We start from the raw sequence: 22767 nt of genomic DNA, 5'->3' as shown, positions 1-22767 counted from the left end.
CTGTGGTATCTGGGGAGAACTTCAGGCTAGTGGTAAGGCTTTCCTGCTGGCGTTGTAAGCAATCTTTGCTTCCATTTGGGAGACTGGCATCATCCCGACTGACTGGAAAACGGGACTTGTCATCCTATCTAGAAAGGGAAGGGTGATCGCCTGGATTACAGCAACTACACGGGGATAACACTCCTCTCGGTGCCAGATAAGGTCCTTGCTAGGGTCATCCTCAATACCAGCGACCGGAACAGTCTGGTTTTACACCTAAGAAGTCTACCATCGACCGCATCCGGGCACTGAATGCTCTCGTGGAGCATAAACGCGAATATCAGCAGAGTTTCCTTGCAGCCTTTGTCGATTTTCATAAAGCTTTCGACTCAGGTGATCGAGCTGCCTTGTGGGGCATCCTGAGGGTTCGTGGGATCCCCTTGTAGTTGCTGGATATCATGGCTGGCCTGTACACTGGTACTGTGAGTGCTGTGCAGAACCTCTGTTTTTTTCCCCAGTTGATTCTGGGTTTCATCAGGGGTGTGTTCTTGCTCCTACTCTGTTCAATGCTTGTATAGACTGGGTGTTGGGCAAGGTCGTGAATTGGAGAAATAAAAAAAAAATAATACAGTGATGCTAGCTTTGGCCAGGTGAGAATAAGCCTTGTGGAGCATCCTCCACTCCAATCTTTGTCCGATAGGCAAACTTCTGATTGTCGAGGTGGTCTACCACAAAAGGACTCATATAGTTCAGGACCAGTCTCTAAAAGGTCTTCATGATGTGAGATGTAAGTGTAACTGCTCTGTATTAATTAGGTGCCTTCTCTGGAACAATAAAATGCAAGATGTTTTCCATTGCAGTTGCACTTTTGAAGGTTTACGGACAGACTGAACAGGTGACAGACAACACCACAAAGTTGGTCAGCACAGGCCTCAAGAATTCAAGGACTCCATCTGGTCCCACAGGTTTTCCTGTGTGTAACTTCCTTAGTTGTCGCCTTACTTGGTCTTCAGTTATAGCCAGTCAAAACTGGTGCTGTGTCATTCTAGTTGATGTGGTAGGAGTTGTTGATATAGTAGGGATAGTTTTGGGAGACTGTTCATTGGAAGAACGTGGTAGTGGTAGTAAAATATATTAATAAAGACTTACAGAATGTTCATAAAAAAGATGCAGTTTCTCTTCCCGGTTGTAAGACCAGTCTTGTGAACTTGTCTCATTATTTAAGACATTAACTTAAATCTTATCTTTTGCTCCACCTCTCACTTCTTTTTACTATTAATTATAAAATAAACTAGAGCAAAACGAATAAAAACTGTCTTATTTAATTAAAGCAGTTTACGTTTGAGTAGCTCCCCTCCACTATGTGATCCTGCACATAGATATTTTGAAATAAAAGCCACCTGCATCTTTTATATGATATTATTGCAAAATAATTTCGATTTTAAATTTTTTAAATGTTTAGATTTAAATTATAAATCTTTATTCGTTTAACCACTGTATATTTTATTTAATCCTTTCAGAATCTCACACAATAAAACAGACTGCTATGTACAGTTTATCAGTTATTTTTGAAATGTGAAACATTGCACATATTAGTCTAAGGTAATTGAGATTACTATGGGCATAAGTATGAGAAAAGAACACACTTTGTAATCATTTTTAACTCCAAATGGAGAGGGGCCTTTAAGTCTTGGAAGCATGCTGCAGAGAAAAACATAACAAGATTAGAAGATCTTCACCATCACCCAGTTAGAACTTCTACAGCCCCACTGAAAATGGCAAAATAAAAGACCTCTCTACAGACTGAAGGAAGTTTTTAAGCATTAATGCTGAGAGGAAATTGTCTTTTTGGAAGTTAACGCTCAGGGTCAACCATTGTACAACACCCCTGAATTGCAGGTTAAGGGCCCTGCTCAAGAGCCCAACAGAAGAGGATTACCTCTGACAGTAACCTTCCAGATAGCAGCATAGACCTTTAGCCTCAGAGCCATCACTCTGCCTTAATCATCTGTAGACTTACAGAAAGTATCCTTAAAATATAATTTTTTATAAATTTCTTCATTTCTGCTATTATTGGTTTTACTGTGCTTTTATTTGTTTTACTTTATCACAATAACCAATTTATAAGGTTTGGTTATGCCAAAGAATAGTATTAAGAGCACCTAGTGTGAGTGCTCACAGTAGGGGCTAGGCACCCATTCAACAAGAAGCAGTCCAGTGAACAGACACACCTACTTTAGTAAGTGGAAAAGGTGTTGAGTAACACTAAGACAACCGTTTGGTGTGTTTATGCCAAGCTAGTAAGTCACCTTGACTGAGGCAGCTGTTCACATGTGGGTAAGCCATAAAATCACTAAAGTCTCAAAATTTCCTTCAAGCAGTCGTTCACATGCGTGGCCATGATAATGTATCACCTTAATAAGAATAAAATCAAAACATAAATACATTTCTTCTGAGCAAGCATTTAAATAGTCACCATATAAATTAGTAATGAAAGATTATTTTTCATACAAGTTTAATAAAACTAAAATATTTAACTTCAAAGAAAGAAAAAAAACTAATCACAGGGGTTTTAATTTAGCCAGTTTAAGTTCCAATTCTTATTGACCTTATGGCCATTTTATTTTTACATGCGCATCAGCTATCTAACTGGCTTCCCACTGAAAATATCATTTAAATATTTTCTTTCCTTTGAGATTCATGAAAAACTGCTTTTCAAATGTAACATTTTCTCAATTTAGCTCTAATTAAAAAGAAGTGCCTGCTGTGTAAAGATAAGCAAACTGTTGCCATTACTGATAATTCAGTAAATTATAAATGACTCCCTGTTGCTTACCCTTTAGCTCATTGCAAAGTACTACGCTAACCTCCTAGTCACCAACCCTGTAAAGATATTTTCCTAGTTTTCAACTATTTAATTCTGTGACTTTACTATCTATCAAAATAAAAGTGAAAGAGAGAACTGGAAAGTAAGCTTGTCTCTGAGAGAGTGATCTCTGGAGGTGGTATCTGAATAATACCAGTGAGATATAGTCAGAAATGGAATGCAGCTCTTTCATGGAGAACACCAATAAAGTTAAAAATAAAAGCAGAAATTCCGTCCATACATTCACAGTGGTTATTAAACAATTTAAGTTGGCCTGCAGTAACTGACTTGCTATTTTGCAGCAAAAACTATGAATTTTTCATGGTATTACAAGTAAAGTACAATAAAAACATTTAACAATAATAAATAATAATACATTTTATTAATAAAGCACCTTTCCCATGCTTCTAAAGCACTTCTCAAATATTCAAAGGAATGCAATAGTAATGATGGAAAAGATGAAATTATAATTCTGGATACAAACTAATATTAGACATCCATCCATCCTCTTCCGCTTTTCCGAGGTCGGGTTGCGGGGGCAGCAGCTTGAGCAGAGATACCCAGACTTCCCTCTCTCCGGCCACTTCTTCTCGCTCTTCCGGGAGAATCTCAAGGCGTTCCCAGGCCAGCCAGGAGACATAGTCCCTCCAGCGTGTCCTGGGTCTTCCCCGGGGGCCTCCTCCCGGTTGGACGTGCCCGGAACACTTTACCAGGGAGGCGTCCAGGAGGCATCCTGTTCAGATGCCCGAGCTACCTCATCTGACTCCTCTCGATGCGGAGGAGCAGCGGCTCTACTCTGAGCCCCTCCCGGATGACTGAGCTTCTCACCCTATCTTTAAGGGAGAGCCCAGACACCCTGCGGAGGAAACTCATTTCAGCCGCTTGTATTCGCGATCTCGTTCTTTCGGTCACAGCCCATATCTCATGACCATAGGTGAGGGTAGGAACATAGATCGACTGGTAAATTGAGAGCTTTGCCTTACGGCTCAGCTCCTTTTTCACCACGACAGACCGATGTAGAGCCCGCATCACTGCGGACATCACACCGATCCGCCTGTCGAACTCACGCTCCATTTTTCCCTCACTCGTGAACAAGACCCCCGAGACACTTGAACTCCTCCACTTGAGGCAGGATCTCGCTCCCAACCCTGAGAAGGCACTCCACCCTTTTCCGGCTGAGGACCATGGTCTCGGATTTGGAGGTGCTGATTCCCATCCCAGCCGCTTCACACTCAGCTGCAAACTGATCCAGAGAGAGCTGAACATCACGGCCTCAAGAAACAAACAGGACAACATCATCTGCAAAAAGCAGTGACCCAATCCTGACTCCACCAAACTGGACCCCCCTCAACACCCTGGCTGCGCTTAGAAATTCTGTCCATAAAAGTTATGAATAGAATTGGTGACAAAGGGCAGTCCTGGCAGAGTCCAATTCTCACTGGAAATGGGTTTGACATACTGCCGGCAATGTGGACCAAGCTCTGACACCGGTTGTACAGGGACTGAACAGCCCTTATCAGGGGGTCCGGTATCCCATACTCCCGGAGGACCCCCCACAGGATTCCCCGAGGGACACGGTCGAACGCCTTTTCCAAGTCCACAAAACATATATAGACAATAAATAATATATAAATAATATTAAACACCAAATAATAGATAAATACATCAAAGTCAAAGTTCTGAATGAGATTAAGAAAACACTAAACAGGAAAAAAGAGGAAAACCATGAACAAATAACACTATGTGTATGCTTATATGTAGGAATATAACTGTTCATATTACAGTCAGTTAAGACAATAACAGCAGATACTGTTAACAGTTTTAGAACCACATGCTGGAAGGATATTGGCCGTTAAATGGTTACTTATTTGACGTTCAGTTCAGATCTAACAATTCTAGCCAATTACAGCCAGGGTGCTGCATTTATCTTTACAAAATAAACGCACCCAGACAAAGATGCCTCATTTAGAGCTGGAAAGTTTCTTTCTGTTTTTGCATGACATATTAGGATTGCATTCCTCAATTAATCATATGGTTCTATTGCTTTATCACTGAAGTCATGGTTAACATAAGGCTCAATGTAAGATAAAGAAGGTTCAATGCACAAAGATCATTATAAGCCCTGAGTGGGATGGCGCACTTCAGAATTAATAGTGCTGATGAGCTCCCAAGCACAGCCAGTTGATGTCACTATCCCCTATTAGAAAGTTTAGCATACTGCTGCATTCAAAGTATATTCTCCAGTGGAAAAACAAACTGATCACCTTGCAGTTTTTGATCCAGAAAAATATGCAGAATAATACTGTAAGATACATGGAAAAGTAATCACCACTTGCGCTCAAAGTCTCCATGGAAAGCTGATGTCAGTGGGGTTAGGGTATGGATCCACTCAATTGTCCATAAAAAAAAAAACAAAAAGATGTACAAAAAGAAAGTCAGCAAGGCTACTTTATAACTGATAAAGTCCATAAGTCAGGGCAGGCACTGGGCTGGAAACTCAAACAGGTAGTACTGGTAGTATAGCTTCAATCCAGTAGCTCCAGAAGATAAATATTAGTTTAATTAGAATTCAAAGCAAAATCCACTAATTGAAAAGTACGAAATTATAGTCTTGAACAAAACAAAAAAGAAGTTTTACACAGAGAGGAATGGCAGCAAGTGTGTGTCAGTGTACCCTCCCGGAGACTCCATTTTTAAACTTATAGATAGATAGATAGATAGATAGATAGATAGATAGATAGATAGATAGATAGATAGATAGATAGATAGATAGATACTTTGCATAAAAACACCAAATTTATATATATTATCGGTGTCAAAAAGAATAAAAAATACTTAACTGACACTAAAAAATGGATTAATATAATATTTTGGTAACATTTTAGTTTAGGTACTGCAGAAATGCATCTATTACTTGTTCATTCTTCTGTAACAAGACCTTAACAAAGGCTTTTTTTGGGCTTCATAACACTTATAAAACATCTTATGTCTGTTTCTCAGCACCACAACATCTATCACCTCCAAACCAAGCCTTTTGTTTAATTTGGTATTAGTTTTTCTCTCACTTTGTGACACTCCACATACACAACATTATTATTATCTCTGTTCTTTACACCTTTGCTTCATTTTTAGTTTTGATCAGCCATGTCTTACTCCCATTGGGCTTACTACGTCTCACATTCTTACAATGTTATTGACTGTTATACCTGCCTCTCACTCTCCATCTTGCACTTTTTAACTTACACTGTTTTTATCACTCTAATTAATATTGTTTTTATCAGTATGCTGCTGCTGGAGTTTGTGAAATTCCCCTTGGGGATGGATGGATTGAATGATTGATTGATTGATTGATTGACTGGAGTGAGTGAGTATCTATCTATCTATCTTAAACTTTACCCATCGAGAGAATCATTCAGAATTCTTGTAAATTCTTTCCATGCTCTTCTTACCTTGGCCATCAATACAGTACCTGCACTTTTTACATGATATTTCTCTACTTTCTCCAAAACAACTCCATTGCAAATACCTAAATTCAGACTACCCTTTACACCACTAAATCTTTTATGTCAAAGCATGCATTTGAGTTTCTCCCACCACCTTTATCTCTTTATTACACACATTTCACCTCTTCATCTTAGTCTTTGCAATATTTAACCTTAAGACCTTTGACTTTTACACTAGTTTTCCATTGCAGTATGGTTTCCTCCAATTCTGCTTCTTTTTTGACACCAAAACAAGATCATCTGCTGCCCCAAAGTGAATTTAGTGAATAAAATTTTATTTTGGATTCAAAATGTTTCCGCTTGGTTATTTATTTTGTGACTGCACCTACACTTTATTCTACCCAGGGAGCTAGTAACAAATGAATTACGCAACAACCACAGCAGGATGGTGTATTGCATATTGGTCGTAACTAACTGGGAATATTCACATTAGGTATATATGCTGCTTGCAAAAATAACCCCTCAGAAAAAAGAGGTAACACATGTGTGTTCAAAAAACTCCATTAGTTACACTATCAAAGGATCAAACTGCTATCTCACTTAATTACAGTATATGATGATTATATATGAACTCAGACTGAAAAAATTGGGCTGATGTTTATATCCTATTCTCACAAAAATAAATACTAAGAGGATGGAGCTCCTAATACATATGGGTATACCGTTTGCTTCCTATGAAAGAATCTCTGACCCAAGTCACACTTACATCGGAAGACAGGAAAAAATTAACAAAACCCAAATATTTCTGATAAAACCATACTTGTATGTATTCAAATTACAGCCAATTCAACTTTACTGTCCTTTGTGTATCCTCATTATAGTCTTAAACTTGCTGAACAGTATAGACACCTTTTCAATTATTATGGAGCTCAAAACAGGATCATTTTCTTATATGAGTAGTTACTGGCAATAAACCCACTCATGTTATTATTGACTTCTTTACATAAATACATATTGGTGCAGAAACGTCTGTAATAACTCTCCGGGAATCTGTCAAAGTATGCTTAAGACGTCAAACAATGTTATTAAAGAACACTCAGTATAAGAGTAAAGTACAGTAATCCCTCCTCCATCGCGGGGGTTGCGTTCCAGAGCCACCCGCGAAATAAGAAAATCCGCGAATTAGAAACCATATGTTTATATGGTTATTTTTATATTGTCATGCTTGGGTCACAGATTTGCGCAGAAACACAGGAGGTTGTAGAGAGACAGGAACGTTATTGAAACACTGCAAACAAACATTTGTCTCTTTTTCAAAAGTTTAAACTGTGCTCCATGACAAGACAGAGATAACAGTTCAGTCTCACAATAAAAGAATGCAAACATATCTTCCTCTTCAAAGGAGCAAACAAATCAATAGGGCTGTTTGGCTTTAAAGTATGCGAAGCACCGCGGCACAAAGCTGTTGAAGGTAGCAGCTCACACCCCATCCGTCAGGAGCAGAGAGAGAGAGAGAGACAGATAAAAAAATCAATATGTTACCTTCGTGCTTTTAAGTATGCGAAGCACCGTGCAGCATGTCGCTTCACGAAGCAGCTGCATAGAAGGTAGCCAACGTGAAGATAATCTTTCAGTATTTTTAGACGAGCGTCCGTATCGTCTAGGTGTGCGAACAGCCCCCCTGCTCAATCCCCCTACGTCAGGATCAGAAAAAGTCAGCGCAAGAGAGAGAGAGAGAGAGAGAGAGAGAAAAGTAAGTTGGGTAGCTTCTCAGCCATCTGCCAATAGCGTCCCTTGTATGAAATCAACTAGGCAAACCAACTGAGGAAGCATGTACCAGAAATTAAAAGACCCATTGTCCGCAGAAATCCGCGAACCAGCAAAAAATCCACGATATATACTTAAATATGCTTACATATAAAATCCGCGATAGAGTGAAGCCGCGAAAGGCGAAGCGCGATATAGCGAGGGATCACTGTACAAATCAGAAAGATAAAAATATGTCAAATTTCCAAACATAATTCAACCTCAATGATGAAACAGACTGAACTACTACTGCACAATATCTGCCATTAGGCAGTATGAAAAAGCACATCAAATTTTACCATACCAAAGTACCCTAAGTTCTTGTCTATAAGCCGCGGCTTATCTAAGGAAAAAAGTTGTGAAAATGAAAAAATAGAATATCGGCTTATACATAAATCCGGCTTATACAGTAGTCCCTCCTCCATCGCGGGGGTTGCGTTCCAGAGCCACCCGCGAAATAAGAAAATCCGCGAAGTAGAAACCATATGTTTATATGGTTATTTTTAGATTGTCATGCTTGGGTCACAGATTTGCGCAGAAACACAGGAGGTTGTAGAGAGACAGGAACTTTATTCAAACACTGCAAACAAACATTTGTCTCTTTTTCAAAAGTTTAAACTGTGCTCCATGACAAGACAGAGATGACAGTTCTGTCTCACAATTAAAAGAATGCAAACATATCTTCCTCTTCAAAGGTGTGTGTGTCAGGAGCACAGAATGTCACATAGATAGAGAAAACAATCTCTAGCAAACAAATCAATGGTGCTGTTTGGCTTTTAGGTATGCGAAGCACCGCGGCACAAAGCTGTTGAAGGCGGCAGCTCACACCCCCTCCGTCAAGAGCTGAGAGAGAGAGAGAGAGAGAGAGAGAGAGAGACAGAGACAGAGACTGAGTTTGTTTTTCAGTCAAAAATCAATACGTGCCCTTCGAGCTTTTAAGTATGCGAAGCACTGTGCAGCATGTCTTTTCAGGAATCAGCTTTACAAAAGAAAGCAACGTGAAGATAATCTTTCAGCATTTTTAGACGAGCGTCCCTATCGTCTAGGTGTGCGAACAGCCCCCCTGCTCAATCCCCATACGTCAGGATCATAGATAGTCAGCGCAAGAGAGGGAGAAAAGTAAGCAATCTAGCTTCTCAGCCATCTGCCAATAGCGTCCCTTGTATGAAATCAACTGGGCAAACCAACTGAGGAAGCATGTACCAGAAATTAAAAGACCCATTGTCCGCAGAAATCCGCGAACCAGCAAAAAATCCGCGATATATATTTAAATATGCTTACATATAAAATCACAATTTAAATGACCGCTATGCGCGCGTGTTGACTCGGCGACGCCCAGAGCAGAAAGAACGCACTCCGGCCGCGCCATGCGGGGAGTGAGAGAGACGCCAATATCTCACACTCTCTCCCCCCTTAAATATAGTAGTACTAGAGTGTTGTACCGTGTTAGCCATTATGAATGTAGAGAAAAGCCAAGCAAAATGACACCTTTTATTGGCTAACTAGAAAGATTACAATATGCAAGCTTTCGAGGCAACTCAGGCCCCTTCTTCAGGCAAGATCTTGCCTGAAGAAGGGGCCTGAGTTGCCTCGAAAGCTTGCATATTGTAATCTTTCTAGTTAGCCAATAAAAGGTGTCATTTTGCTTGGCTTTTCTCCCCCCTTAAAGAAATTAAATGGGTGCGAGTGAGACCACTGACCTCCCTCTCTTCTATTAGTTATAGGTTATAGTACGTTTGGCTTATCCATGAGTCCGGCTTATCTATGATAAGATTTTATTTTAAAAATTCGTATGATTTTTGGTCTCCGGCTTATACACGAGTCCGGCTTATAGACAAGAACCTAGGGTAGTTAAAATATACATATATATATAAACAAAAATATATATTGTACAAATAACCATGATTGAAGTAGGCACTATATCTCATTCCGTAAATTCAGATGAAAGACCTTGAATGTTATTCACAAATTTGAAAGATGATTTCAAAAAGCACATTACGCTAATGACTGTGTACAAATTAAACACTGCAATGAACATTTACAGAGATGGCATGTCATGTTCAAACTATTTAAATGATGTTTTTCCATGGAAAAGGGGACATGTTTAAGATATCATAAATTGTCCTAATAAAAATGAACTGTCAATATTTAGGCAATATTATATTATGTTCTTTGCAATTCAGTAATAACAAGGCCTATATTAATACATTTTTCAAAAATGTAGATGTACCACAACATGTTTTGGTAATGTTCTTTGTCTACTCTGTCACAAAACGACTCCAGACAGATAAACAGGTATGGGGCAGCCACCCGTATACAGTGGGGTAAAAAGTATTTAGTCAGCCACCAATTGTGCAAGTTCTCCCACTTAAAAAGATGAGAGAGGCCTGTAATTTTCATCATAGGTATACCTCAACTATGAGAGACAAAATGAGAAAAAAAATCCAGAAAATCACATTGTCTGATTTTAAAGAATTTATTTACAAATTATGGTGGAAAATAAGTATTTGGTCAATAACAAAGGTTCATCTTAATACTTTGTTATATACCCTTTGTTAGCAATGACAGAGGTCAAACGTTTTCTGTAAGTCTTCACAAGGTTTTCACACACTGTTGCTGGTATTTTGGCCCATTCCTCCATGCAGATCTCCTCTAGAGCAATGATGTTTTGGGGCTGTCTCTGGGCAACACGGACTTTCAACTTCCTCCAAAGATTTTCTATGGGGTTGAGATCTGGAGACTGGCTAGGCCACTCCAGGACCTTGAAATGCTTCTTACGAGGGAGAATGGTGGCTGACTAAATACTTTTTTGCCCCACTGTATTATGTTCCTGGCTTCAAAAGGTTGAATTAATCAAGTTATTTACAAGACTGAGTCCAAAACAGAACTTAATATGTGGAGGTAAGATTGCGGTTTTAAAGGCTGGTGGAGGAAATTATGTCATTTATATTGGAACCAGAAGTGACGTCTTCAAATACGACTGAATCGGAAGTGACGTGATCAGAGGTGCCAGGACTGGAAGTGACATGATCAGAGGCACCAGAAATGGAACTGATGTCATCAGAGGCACCAGAAACGGAACCTGGCGGGATTTCCCGGGAATGGTCTGCAAGGAACTGAGAGAGACAGTCAGCACACTCTGCCACCCCCTGGTCTTTATGCAGCATTACAATTATTCAAACCCTTCAGTTGCCTCCTAATCGAACGTGTGTGACAAGGCCCCCAACCCCCCCCCCCCCCCCCCCCCCCAGCCCAGACCCATTGGGTCGGGCGACCTGCACCGAAAGGACGTGAGATCGAGAAAAAGCATCGGCGTTGGAATGGAGAGAGCCCTTACGATGAATAAGCAAATACTTATACGGTTGAAGGTCAAGAAACCACCTGGTGACTCCAGGATTCGACTCTTTGTGCAGGGCCATCCACTGTAAGGGTGCATGATCTGACCTAACAGGTAGTAACTCAACTGTGTAACTGCCCATTTAATTGCAAGTTCCTCTCTTTCCAATGCCGGATACCTGGTACATAATGGAGTGTTCAACACCATCGACGTTTTGGCTCAACACAGCACCGAAGCCTGTGTCCAAAGCGTCGGTCTGGAAATGAAAGGAAGTGAAAAATCAGGAGCTTTCAAAATTGGTGCCGACGTAAGGGCCTGTTTTAAGTCACTAAATGCAGTCTAAGTCTTATTATTCCATACCACATTATTATCATCCCTCTTCCTTGTTAAATCAGTTTGGGGGAGCCATCCATATATTATGTTCCTGGCTGCAAAAGGTTGAAATAATCAAGAATCAAAAGTCCAAAACAGAACTGAAAATGTGGAGGTAAGATGACGGTTTTAAAGGTGGAAATTATGTAATTTATGCCAGAACTGGAAGTGACATCTTCGGAACTGGAAGTGACATCTTTAAATGCACCGGAACAGGAAGTGACGTCATCAGAGGCACCGGAAATGAAAGTGACATCATCAGAGGCAACAGAACCTGGCGTGATTTCCTGGGAATGGTCTGCAAGGAACCGAGAGAGACATTCAACACACTCCGCCACCCCCTGGTCTGATGTAGCATTACAATTACTCAAGCCCTTTAGCTGCCTCCTAATCGCATGTGTGTGACAACACCTTAATGGACTAGATTGTACATTTACTAAACACCTTCTGTGGCACCATCTTCTAATAACCCTTTTCAGTGCAATACCAAATTAAATATCATTGCATTGTAAACAAACTACTGCAGCTACATATGTTACACAACGAGATCATAATGTTATTATGATTTCCTGAAACTAATGAATTTAGAATGAAAAGCCAAATTATACTTAATTAGTGGGTAACTACTCAGCTTCTCCTAAAAACATTTTCAAACAAACCAACCTAAATTAAGAGCTGAGTAGCCAAAATTAATTAAAACATGTAGTTATTAAATCTATTTAGAATTGTATTGGCTTTTTATGAAACTTAATTAAAAACAGTAGCTGAGTTTATGCCATTTACATTATCTTGCTTTTAATGATTTAAAAATATGTTCAATAAAATATGGCAATGTACACTTTTTTGTTAGAACATTAGAACAATCTAGACGAGTCCATTCAGCCCAACAAACCTAACAGTTCCTTTCCACTTAATTCTTCTAAAACAACATCAAGTCTAGTTTTGAAAGTCCTTAAAGTCCCAATGTCAACACACTACTTTGTGCCTTACTCCATGTGTCTATAGTTCTCTGAGTAAAGAAAAACATTCTAATGTTAGTGCGAAATTTTCCCTTAACACATTTCCAATTGTGTCCCTGTGTTCTTGATGAACTAATTTAAAAATAACAGTATCGATCCAATGTACTAACTTCCCTTCATAATTTTAAACACTTCAGTCATGTCTCTTCTTAATCTTCTTTTGCTTAAACTGTAAAGGCTCAGCTCTTTTAATCTTTACTCATAATTCATCCACTGTAGCCCTGGAATCAGCCTAGTTCTAATTCTCTGAAGTTTTCCTAGTACTGCTATGCTATTTTTGTAACCTGGGGACCAAAACTGTACACAGTACACCAGATGAGACCTTACCAGTGTGTCATAAAGCTCAAACATAATCTCCTTGGATTTGTACTGTACACAATGTTACATATATCCTAACATTCTGTCAGCCTTCTTAATTGCTTATGAACACTGTCTTGATACTGTTGAGTCCACTACAACTCCTAAATCCTTCTCATAAATTGTATTTTCGATTTTCTAACCTTCCATTGTGTATTTAAACCTAATATTTTTACTTCCTACATGTAACACTTTACATTTAATTACGTTAAGTTTCATCTGTCACACATCCAATGAAGCCTGTATGCTGTACAAGTCCCCCTGTAATGATTCAATGGATGGTATCATCTGAAAACTTAACCTGCTTGTTACTTATATTCCTATCCAAATCATTTACAGTATACAGTATATATGAAAAATAGCAGTAGCCCTAGCACTGACCCCTGCAGAACACCAATCTTAATGTCAGCCAAATATGACAGGGTTCCACGCACCATCACCCTCAGTTTCCTGTGTCTGAGAGATTTTTGCAAGTTATGATTTAGATGAAGATCACATCATATTTTATGTGTACTAGGGCAGGAATCTAGAAAATTTAGGGTTCACAATTTTACTTACAACTAAATATTAAGTATTTTAAATCAAGAATATACTATCCATCCATCCATCCATTTTCCAACCCGCTGAATCCGAACACAGGGTCACGGGGGTCTGCTGGAGCCAATCCCAGCCAACACAGGGCACAAGGCAGGAAACAATCCTGGGCAGGGTGCCAACCCACCGCAGAAGAATATACTAGTGTATTGTAATTTTAGTAATATTTGAAATGTTACATGATTTTCCAGTATTACATTTAAAGAGAGCTTGCACTGAATCTCTGTCTATAAAATTATCATGAGCAATCTGAAAAATAGTAACAAATGACTGAACTGTTACAAAACAAAATGTAGTTTTACATAGACTGTAACTTCTTTTGTTTTTTAATTTGGTATTCCTTTAAGAAGGTTTTGTTTTTTTGACTCATTTTTATAAATTTCACTTTATCTGTAGTGATCATTTGGGAAAACATATTTGTCTGAAGTAAAACATGTGCAATACAATAAACAGTCAACAACATAATTCTTTTTTTTTTACTTTGGCACACGACTGGTCGATTCATTAGGCAACACAGGGCACTGACATCTGAGGGTTAGCGTTTATTACAGTTATTACGAGCATCAATCAGTGAGAGGTGCCATCTACAGTATGTTGCTTAACACTATAATTACCAAAGCCTAAGAAAAAAGTCGTAAACCCGGCCCACCTTAAATCCCTTCACACCTCTCCGTCAGTGTCTTTTGTCTTGTAAATGTGTTGATCAAGACAAGCAACCTACTATTCCATTCCCCCACCGTCGCAGAAACAGCAAGAAGTTCTCCCAGTTCAAGTCTTGATTAACTTGGAGTGAAGTGGTGGAGTTTTAGAGGGGAAATAATAGATCATGTGAAAGATGCCCTGGACACAGACTGACACTGAGACACACGATGTCCAAACACACACGTTTATTTTCTGCACAACAACACATCCACAACAGCTCAGTCCTTTTTACTTTTCTCAAGTCGTCTTGCCTTTACTGCTGCCTCCACTCCTTTCTTGCAAGCTCCGTCCTCTTCCACCCGAATCCGGCTCCACGAGTGGAGTGAGGCGGCCCCCTTCATACTGCACCTGGAAGTGCCCCAGGTGCTTCCTAATTAACATCCGGCAGCACTTCTGGGTGTGGCGGAAGTGCTGCATGTGAGTTCAGCTTCTCTTCTGGCAGCACTTCCAGATGTGGCAGAAGTGCTGTATTCCAAGGCTCTGGCGCTGTCCAGGTGCCTCCTGGCAGTGGCCACGGACCCCCACAAGGTTGAAATTCCCAGCTCCTTATCCATGGCCCTGATGCTATCCAGGGGTGCTGCCCTCTTGCGCCCCAGGGAAGATATTGCCCCTCTCCTGGTTCTTCCCTTCTCCAGGTATCCTGGTGGAGTAAGGTCCCTGGTCGTCTGCCACAATTGTTATTTGGAACACATGCATGTCTGTTCTATGTCTACAACAATCTATCAAACAACGCCTGATCTGAAGTTGTTCGTTTTCAAATAATATTGCATTAGTGCGATGATGTTTTCTGACTGGTACTATTCAGGTCAAAAAAAATATTTCTTCAAAATATCACATATACTTGTTTCTTTCTTTTTTCCCCCAGTGCTGTGTTGACATCATGGACCAGAAGGTGTGAGTGAAAGCAGGAACATGCAGGTGGCCGGTTGCTTGTGCTACAAAATACTGGCGGTGATGAACGCACATGTACTGTACGAGGCATAATAATATGAATAATGTTGCATCAATGCCACAATGTTTTCCGAAATGTACTATACAGGTCATCAAATGAATTATTCCAAATATCATATATACCTATGTCTCTGTTTTTTGTCAGTGCGACTTTGACATCATGGACCAGAAGATGCATAGTAATTCAGCGTGAGCAGAAACACACAATAAAACTGAAGAGAAATAATACAAGTGAGAGTGAGATACCAAGAAGGAAGATTCACCAGCATTTTTGAGTCAGCTTTTATCTCTCCAAATCAGAGAATTTCCAGTTCCATTGTCTCAAATCACCACTCACATCTACAGTTATTCCCAGTTTCAGATAAAAGCTAACAGTCTCAGATTTCTGTGTATTGTGATCGTGAGTGAGAGAATAAGGATGAAAAAAAATGCTAACTTTACAAGTACTATAAATTTACACTGGCTGTTACAGACACAAATCAAATGTATGTTTTTATTGTATAATATTAACAATAAGAGCAGCTCACTACTCAATACGATAAATATGCGTGGCACCCAGGATCGATCCCGCAGCCTTTCAATTACAAGTCAGCAGTTCTTAACGCTGCACAACGGAAGCTGTCATATTGCACTTGCATCCATCCATCCATCCATTTTCCAACCCGCTGAATCCGAACACAAGGTCATGGGGGTCTGCTGGAGCCAATCCCAGCCAACACAGGGCACAAGGCAGGAACCAATCCTGGGAAGGGTGCCAACCCACCGCAGGACACACACAAACACACCCACACACCAAGCACACACTAGGGCCAATTTAGAATCGCCAATCCACCTAACCTGCACCTTTTGTGAAAGTGTTTATTTGATATTTGGACTTCAGCCTTTACAAATTGTACAGTTCATGTCTACATTTTGTCATTTATTACTAAAACATGAAAAACGTTTCTGTTTTAACGATGTGTTTACATGGATCGTTGTAGACACGGAACACACATGAAATGCATGTATTCCTAATAATGATCTATTATTTCCCCTCTAAAACTCCACCACTTCACTCCAAGATAAACAAGGCTTGAACTGGGAGAATTTCTTGCCATTTCTCCGGCGGTGGGGGGATGGTATGGCAGGCTGCTTGTGTTTATTGACACATTTACAAGACAAAAGACGCTGATGGAGAGGTGCATGGGATTTAAGGCGGGCCGGATTTACGAGTTTTTTCATAGGCTTTGGTAATTCGATTGTTAAGTGGCGCACACACCTTTCCTTTCCTTTAAATAGACAGATTAACATATACATACATACATACACACACACACACACACACACTAGGGGGCTTCGCTCATCAACCCCTTCCCCCCCACCCCGCCAGCATTATGTGCCGTTGTGAAGAGGTGGGCTGAACACACCCCAAGGAGATGTAGCCGCTCCTCCGAAACCCCTCTTAAACATTTATATAATGGGAAACAAAGTTTTTTTTTTTTTTTTAACCTCCTCTTTGCTTGATCAGCTGCTGACTTGCTGCTGCTGCCATGCCGTGTGATCTGAACTTCGCTCGCATACCCCTCCCCAACCCCACTGGCAGCGCTATGCGCTGTTGTGAAAAGGAGGACTGAACGCACAACAAGGAGACGTGGTTGCTCCTCCGAAACCCCTCTTAAACGGCGATATACAGTAATCCCTCGCTATATCGCGCTTCGCCTTTCGCGGCTTCACTCCATCGCGGATTTTATATGTAAGCATATTTAAATATATATCGCGGATTTTTCGCTGCTTCGCGGGTTTCTGCTGACAATGGGTCTTTTAATTTTTGGTACATGCTTCCTCAGTTGGTTTGCCCAGTTGATTTCATACAAGGGACGCTATTGGCAGATGGCTAAGAAGCTACCCAGCTTACTTTTCTCTTTCTCTTGTGCTGACTTTCTCTGATCCTGACGTAGGGGGATTGAGCAGGGGGGCTGTTCGCACACCTAGACAATACGGACGCTCGTCTAAAAATGCTGAAAGATTATCTTCACGTTGCTATCTTTTGTGCAGCTGCTTCCTGAAACGAAATGCTGCATGGTGCTTCGCATACTTAAAAGCTCGAAGGGCACGTATTGATTTTTGCTTGCTTGTTTTTCTCTGTCTCTCTCTTTCTGTGCTCTTGACGGAGGGGGTGTGAGCTGCCGCCTTCAACAGCTTTGTGCCGCGGTGCTTCGCATACTTAAAAGCCAAACAGCCCTATTGATTTTCCTCTGCCTTTATGACAGTCTCTGCTCCTGACTCCTTTGAAGAGGAAGATATGTTTGCATTCTTTTAATTGTGAAACGGAACTGTCATCTCTGTCTTGTCATGGAGCACAGTTTAAACTTTTGAAAAAGAGACAAATGTTTGTTTGCAGTGTTTTAATAACGTTCCTGTCTCTCTACAACCTCCTGTGTTTCTGCGCAAATCTGTGACCCAAGCATGACAATATAAAAATAACCATATAAACATATGCTAGAAATTTGATTCTGTTCATCTGGACAAAGTTTTTAAGTGGGAGAAATATTTCGAGACTTATCCAAGTCCCTTCCTCAGTCTCAATTGACTGCAGGTTTCCCCAACCTTATAAACAGTTCCTTTGCTTAATCACAGAGACTAGCACCATTGACAAAGGGCCAGTTGATCAGTGATATGCAAATTGTCCACTGATTAGTAGACGTGTGAACCATTCATAGAGGGTTGAGGAATGGCTGCAATCACAGCATTGTAAGATGGCGACAGATGTACCCTTAGGCCCCCTCCTCTGTTCAGAGATGGTCGTTCCTTTTTCACATAAATGGCCTCCTTGATTCCTCTCTCAAACCAGCGCTCCTCCCTGTCCAGGATGTGCACCTCTTCATCTTTAAAGGAGTGACCACTATCCTGTAGATGTAAATAGACTGCGGAGTCCTGGCCTGATGAGGACGCTCTTCTGTGTTGTGACATGCACTTAGCCAGTGGCTGCTTGGTTTCCCCGATGTACAATTCACGGCACTCCTCCTGGCACTTAACTGCGTAAACTATGTTACTCTGTTTGTGCCGTGGGACCCGATCCTTGGGATGGACCCATCTTTGGCGTAGCGTGTTTTGGGTTTGAAAGCCACTGAGACCCGGTGTTTCGAGAAAATGCGCCTCAGCTGTTCCGATACTCCTGACACATACGGAATCACTAAGGGTTTTCGCTTAGGCAGTGGATGTCCTTCCTCTGTCATGAATCGCTTGGAGCGTTCTTTAGGTGTCTTCCCTGCTTTGACAAAGGACCAGCTGGGATATCCACATTTACTCAGGGCCTTTTTAACGTGGTGTTCTTCTGCTTCCCTGGCCTCTGAGTCTGTGGGAATGGTGTTAACTCTGTGTTGTAGAGTCCTAATGACACCTAGTTTGTGCTCTAGTGGATGGTGAGAGTCAAACCTTAGATACTGGTCCGTATGTGTGGGTTTACGATACACATCCACTTTCAAATGTCCCCCGTTGACGATGGAAATTTCACAGTCTAAGAAGGCTAGCTTGTTATTTTCCATATCCTCTCTGGTGAACTTGATGTGTTTGTCCACCCCGTTGATGTGGTCTGTGAACTGTGGTACCTCCTGAGATCTGATTTTCACCCAGGTGTCATCCACATATCTGAACCAATGGCTCGGTGGAGTTCCAGGATAGGATGACAGAGCCCTCTTTTCCACTTCTTCCATATATAGATTGGCTACTATAGGTGAAACCGGGGAACCCATAGCACACCCGTGCTTCTGCCTGTAGTACTGGCTTTTGTATATGAAATATGTGGATTGAAGACACAGTTCCAAAAGCAGGCACACTTGGTCTGCGTTGAGCGAGGTTCTTTTACTGAGAGTGGGGTCATTCTGTAATCTCTTACGTACTACCTCCACTGCTTCAGTCACTGGGACACAAGTAAATAGAGATGTAACATCAAAAGAGACCAAGGTTTCTTCTGCCTCCATAATGACCTCTCTCACTTTCTCCACGAAATCCAATGTGTTCTGAATGTGGTGTTTTGAGTTCCTGGCCGCTGTTCTTAACCCGGTGGTAGGCAGCTCAAAACACCACATTCAGAACACATTGGATTTCGTGGAGAAAGTGAGAGAGGTCATTATGGAGGCAGAAGAAACCTTGGTCTCTTTTGATGTTACATCTCTATTTACTTGTGTCCCAGTGACTGAAGCAGTGGAGGTAGTACGTAAGAGATTACAGAATGACCCCACTCTCAGTAAAAGAACCTCGCTCAACGCAGACCAAGTGTGCCTGCTTTTGGAACTGTGTCTTCAATCCACATATTTCATATACAAAAGCCAGTACTACAGGCAGAAGCACGGGTGTGCTATGGGTTCCCCGGTTTCACCTATAGTAGCCAATCTATATATGGAAGAAGTGGAAAAGAGGGCTCTGTCATCCTATCCTGGAACTCCACCGAGCCATTGGTTCAGATATGTGGATGACACCTGGGTGAAAATCAGATCTCAGGAGGTACCACAGTTCACAGACCACATCAACGGGGTGGACAAACACATCAAGTTCACCAGAGAGGATATGGAAAATAACAAGCTAGCCTTCTTAGACTGTGAAATTTCCATCGTCAACGGGGGACATTTGAAAGTGGATGTGTATCGTAAACCCACACATACGGACCAGTATCTAAGGTTTGACTCTCACCATCCACTAGAGCACAAACTAGGTGTCATTAGGACTCTACAACACAGAGTTAACACCATTCCCACAGACTCAGAGGCCAGGGAAGCAGAAGAACACCACGTTAAAAAGGCCCTGAGTAAATGTGGATATCCCAGCTGGTCCTTTGTCAAAGCAGGGAAGACACCTAAAGAACGCTCCAAGCGATTCATGACAGAGGAAGGACATCCACTGCCTAAGCGAAAACCCTTAGTGATTCCGTATGTGTCAGGAGTATCGGAACAGCTGAGGCGCATTTTCTCGAAACACCGGGTCTCAGTGGCTTTCAAACCCCAAAACACGCTACGCCAAAGATGGGTCCATCCCAAGGATCGGGTCCCACGGCACAAACAGAGTAACATAGTTTACGCAGTTAAGTGCCAGGAGGAGTGCCGTGAATTGTACATCGGGGAAACCAAGCAGCCACTGGCTAAGCGCATGTCACAACACAGAAGAGCGTCCTCATCAGGCCAGGACTCCGCAGTCTATTTACATCTACAGGATAGTGGTCACTCCTTTAAAGATGAAGAGGTGCACATCCTGGACAGGGAGGAGCGCTGGTTTGAGAGAGGAATCAAGGAGGCCATTTATGTGAAAAAGGAACGACCATCTCTGAACAGAGGAGGGGGCCTAAGGGTACATCTGTCGCCATCTTACAATGCTGTGATTGCAGCCATTCCTCAACCCTCTATGAATGGTTCACACGTCTACTAATCAGTGGACAATTTGCATATCACTGATCAACTGGCCCTTTGTCAATGGTGCTAGTCTCTGTGATTAAGCAAAGGAACTGTTTATAAGGTTGGGGAAACCTGCAGTCAATTGAGACTGAGGAAGGGACTTGGATAAGTCTCGAAATATTTCTCCCACTTAAAAACTTTGTCCAGATGAACAGAATCAAATTTCTAGGATTTCCTTACCTGGATTATTGAGCATGCATCGAGACATATAAACATATGGTTTCTACTTCGCGGATTTTCTTATTTCGCGGGTGGCTCTGGAACGCAACCCCCGCGATGGAGGAGGGATTACTGTATTGGGAAACAAGTAACAGTTGTTTATTTTTTTACCTCCTCTTTCCTCGATCAGCTGCTGGCTTGCTACTGCTGCCGCAGTGTTGTTTGATCTGCATTTTGTGCTGTGCTTCGAATGTTTAAAAGCCTGTACCGCACCAGAATATTCTACCTCTTTTCGCTGTTCCGTTATTTCACCGAGTAATATTTTCAGATTGTTTGCGCTAATGCGATCTTTACTATCATTTTTTGAGACTTTCAAATTTTCCTACTTCCATTATCTCTAACCTGCTCTGCATCATGGGACTTGCTTCCAAATGTTGTAAGTATGATGTGAGTTGTCCGTCTCGTGGGAAGTAAAAGTGTCTCTCTGTCTCTTCAAAAGATCCTGTCATGTTGCAGGAAAAAAGTCTTGTATCGTCAAAAGATTTTTTTTTATAATATGAAAGATGTATCTGTTGCCGAGGACGAGGTCATGGTCTCGTTTGACGTCGTGTCGCTATATACCATGATTCTGATTCATCTGGCCACAGAAACACTATTAATGAGACTGGAAAGTCACCCCACCATAGAGACAAGAACCAAACTGTCCACTAAAGACATAATGCACCTAATATCCACTCTGCCAAAAACCTCATTTTCATTTCAACGGCAAATACTACATTCTAAAAGAAGGCATGCCAATGGGATCACCGTTATCAGGACTTCTAACGGAACTGGTAATGCAGCGATTTGAAAATGCAGCTCTATCCCAGTTCACACCGAAAATTTGGATACGCTACGTAGACGACACATTCGTCATACTAAAAAATGACCAGCTGAATGAGTTCTACAACCACATCAACACAATATTCCCTGCAATCCAATTCACCATGGAAAAAGAAATGAACCGACACATCAACTTCCTGGACATCTACATTGAAAGAAATAATGACGCTACCCTGACCACAAGTGTTTACCGTAAGGAATGCTATGCAGACAAGATATTACACTTCGCCAGCAACCACCCAGTATCTTATAAAAGGAGCTGTGTTAAAACTCTATTCAAAAGTGTCCACACCCATTGTAATACAAAGGAGACAAAAATGAATGAAAGACGCTATCTCTTCCGTCTTTTCACTTCAAACGAATACCCAAAAACATTCATTAATCGAAGCTTACACAGAAGATGCCAAAAAACTCAGCAAACAATAGACCTCCACCCCACCTGGTACTCGCTTCCTTATCACCAAAAAGTGTCTGAAGGTGCAGCACACATCCTGGCCAAGTCAGGCGTCAGAATAGCACACAAACCCACGAACAATCTGCGCAAGGTCCTCTTTAACGCTAAAAACAAAAAATCGACAGCAGAGACACGAAATGCAGTTTATAGCATTCCATGCAGTTCTTGCCCAGCAGTATACATATGACAAACATCAAAAAGAATCGCAACACGTATACATGAACATCGCAATGCCGTCAGAAGAAAGGACTTATGATCACTCATGTATACGCATATTAAATCAACAAGACATACATTTAACCGGGACAATGTACAAGTAAGATTTAAGGCCAGTACCAAAAGTGCCAGAGAGCTGGCCGAATCTGGGTCATCAAATGAGAATGCCATCAACAGACATTTGGACATAAATCCAGCATATGCAAA

At 41.2% G+C, this 22767-nt stretch overlaps 1 protein-coding gene across 1 annotated transcript in view; it reads right to left on the bottom strand.

Moving 5' to 3' along the window:
- The window catches only part of ankrd27 (ankyrin repeat domain 27 (VPS9 domain)), a 494306-nt gene that overhangs the window by 82867 nt on the left and 388672 nt on the right, over nt 1-22767 (bottom strand). The gene's annotated exons all lie outside the window — the stretch shown is intronic.

The sequence above is a fragment of the Erpetoichthys calabaricus genome, chromosome 9 (assembly GCF_900747795.2).
Source record: "Erpetoichthys calabaricus chromosome 9, fErpCal1.3, whole genome shotgun sequence".
NCBI lineage: Eukaryota > Metazoa > Chordata > Cladistia > Polypteriformes > Polypteridae > Erpetoichthys > Erpetoichthys calabaricus.
The sequence above is the reverse complement of the archived record's forward strand: the minus strand, read 5'-3'. Positions and strand labels throughout refer to the sequence as shown.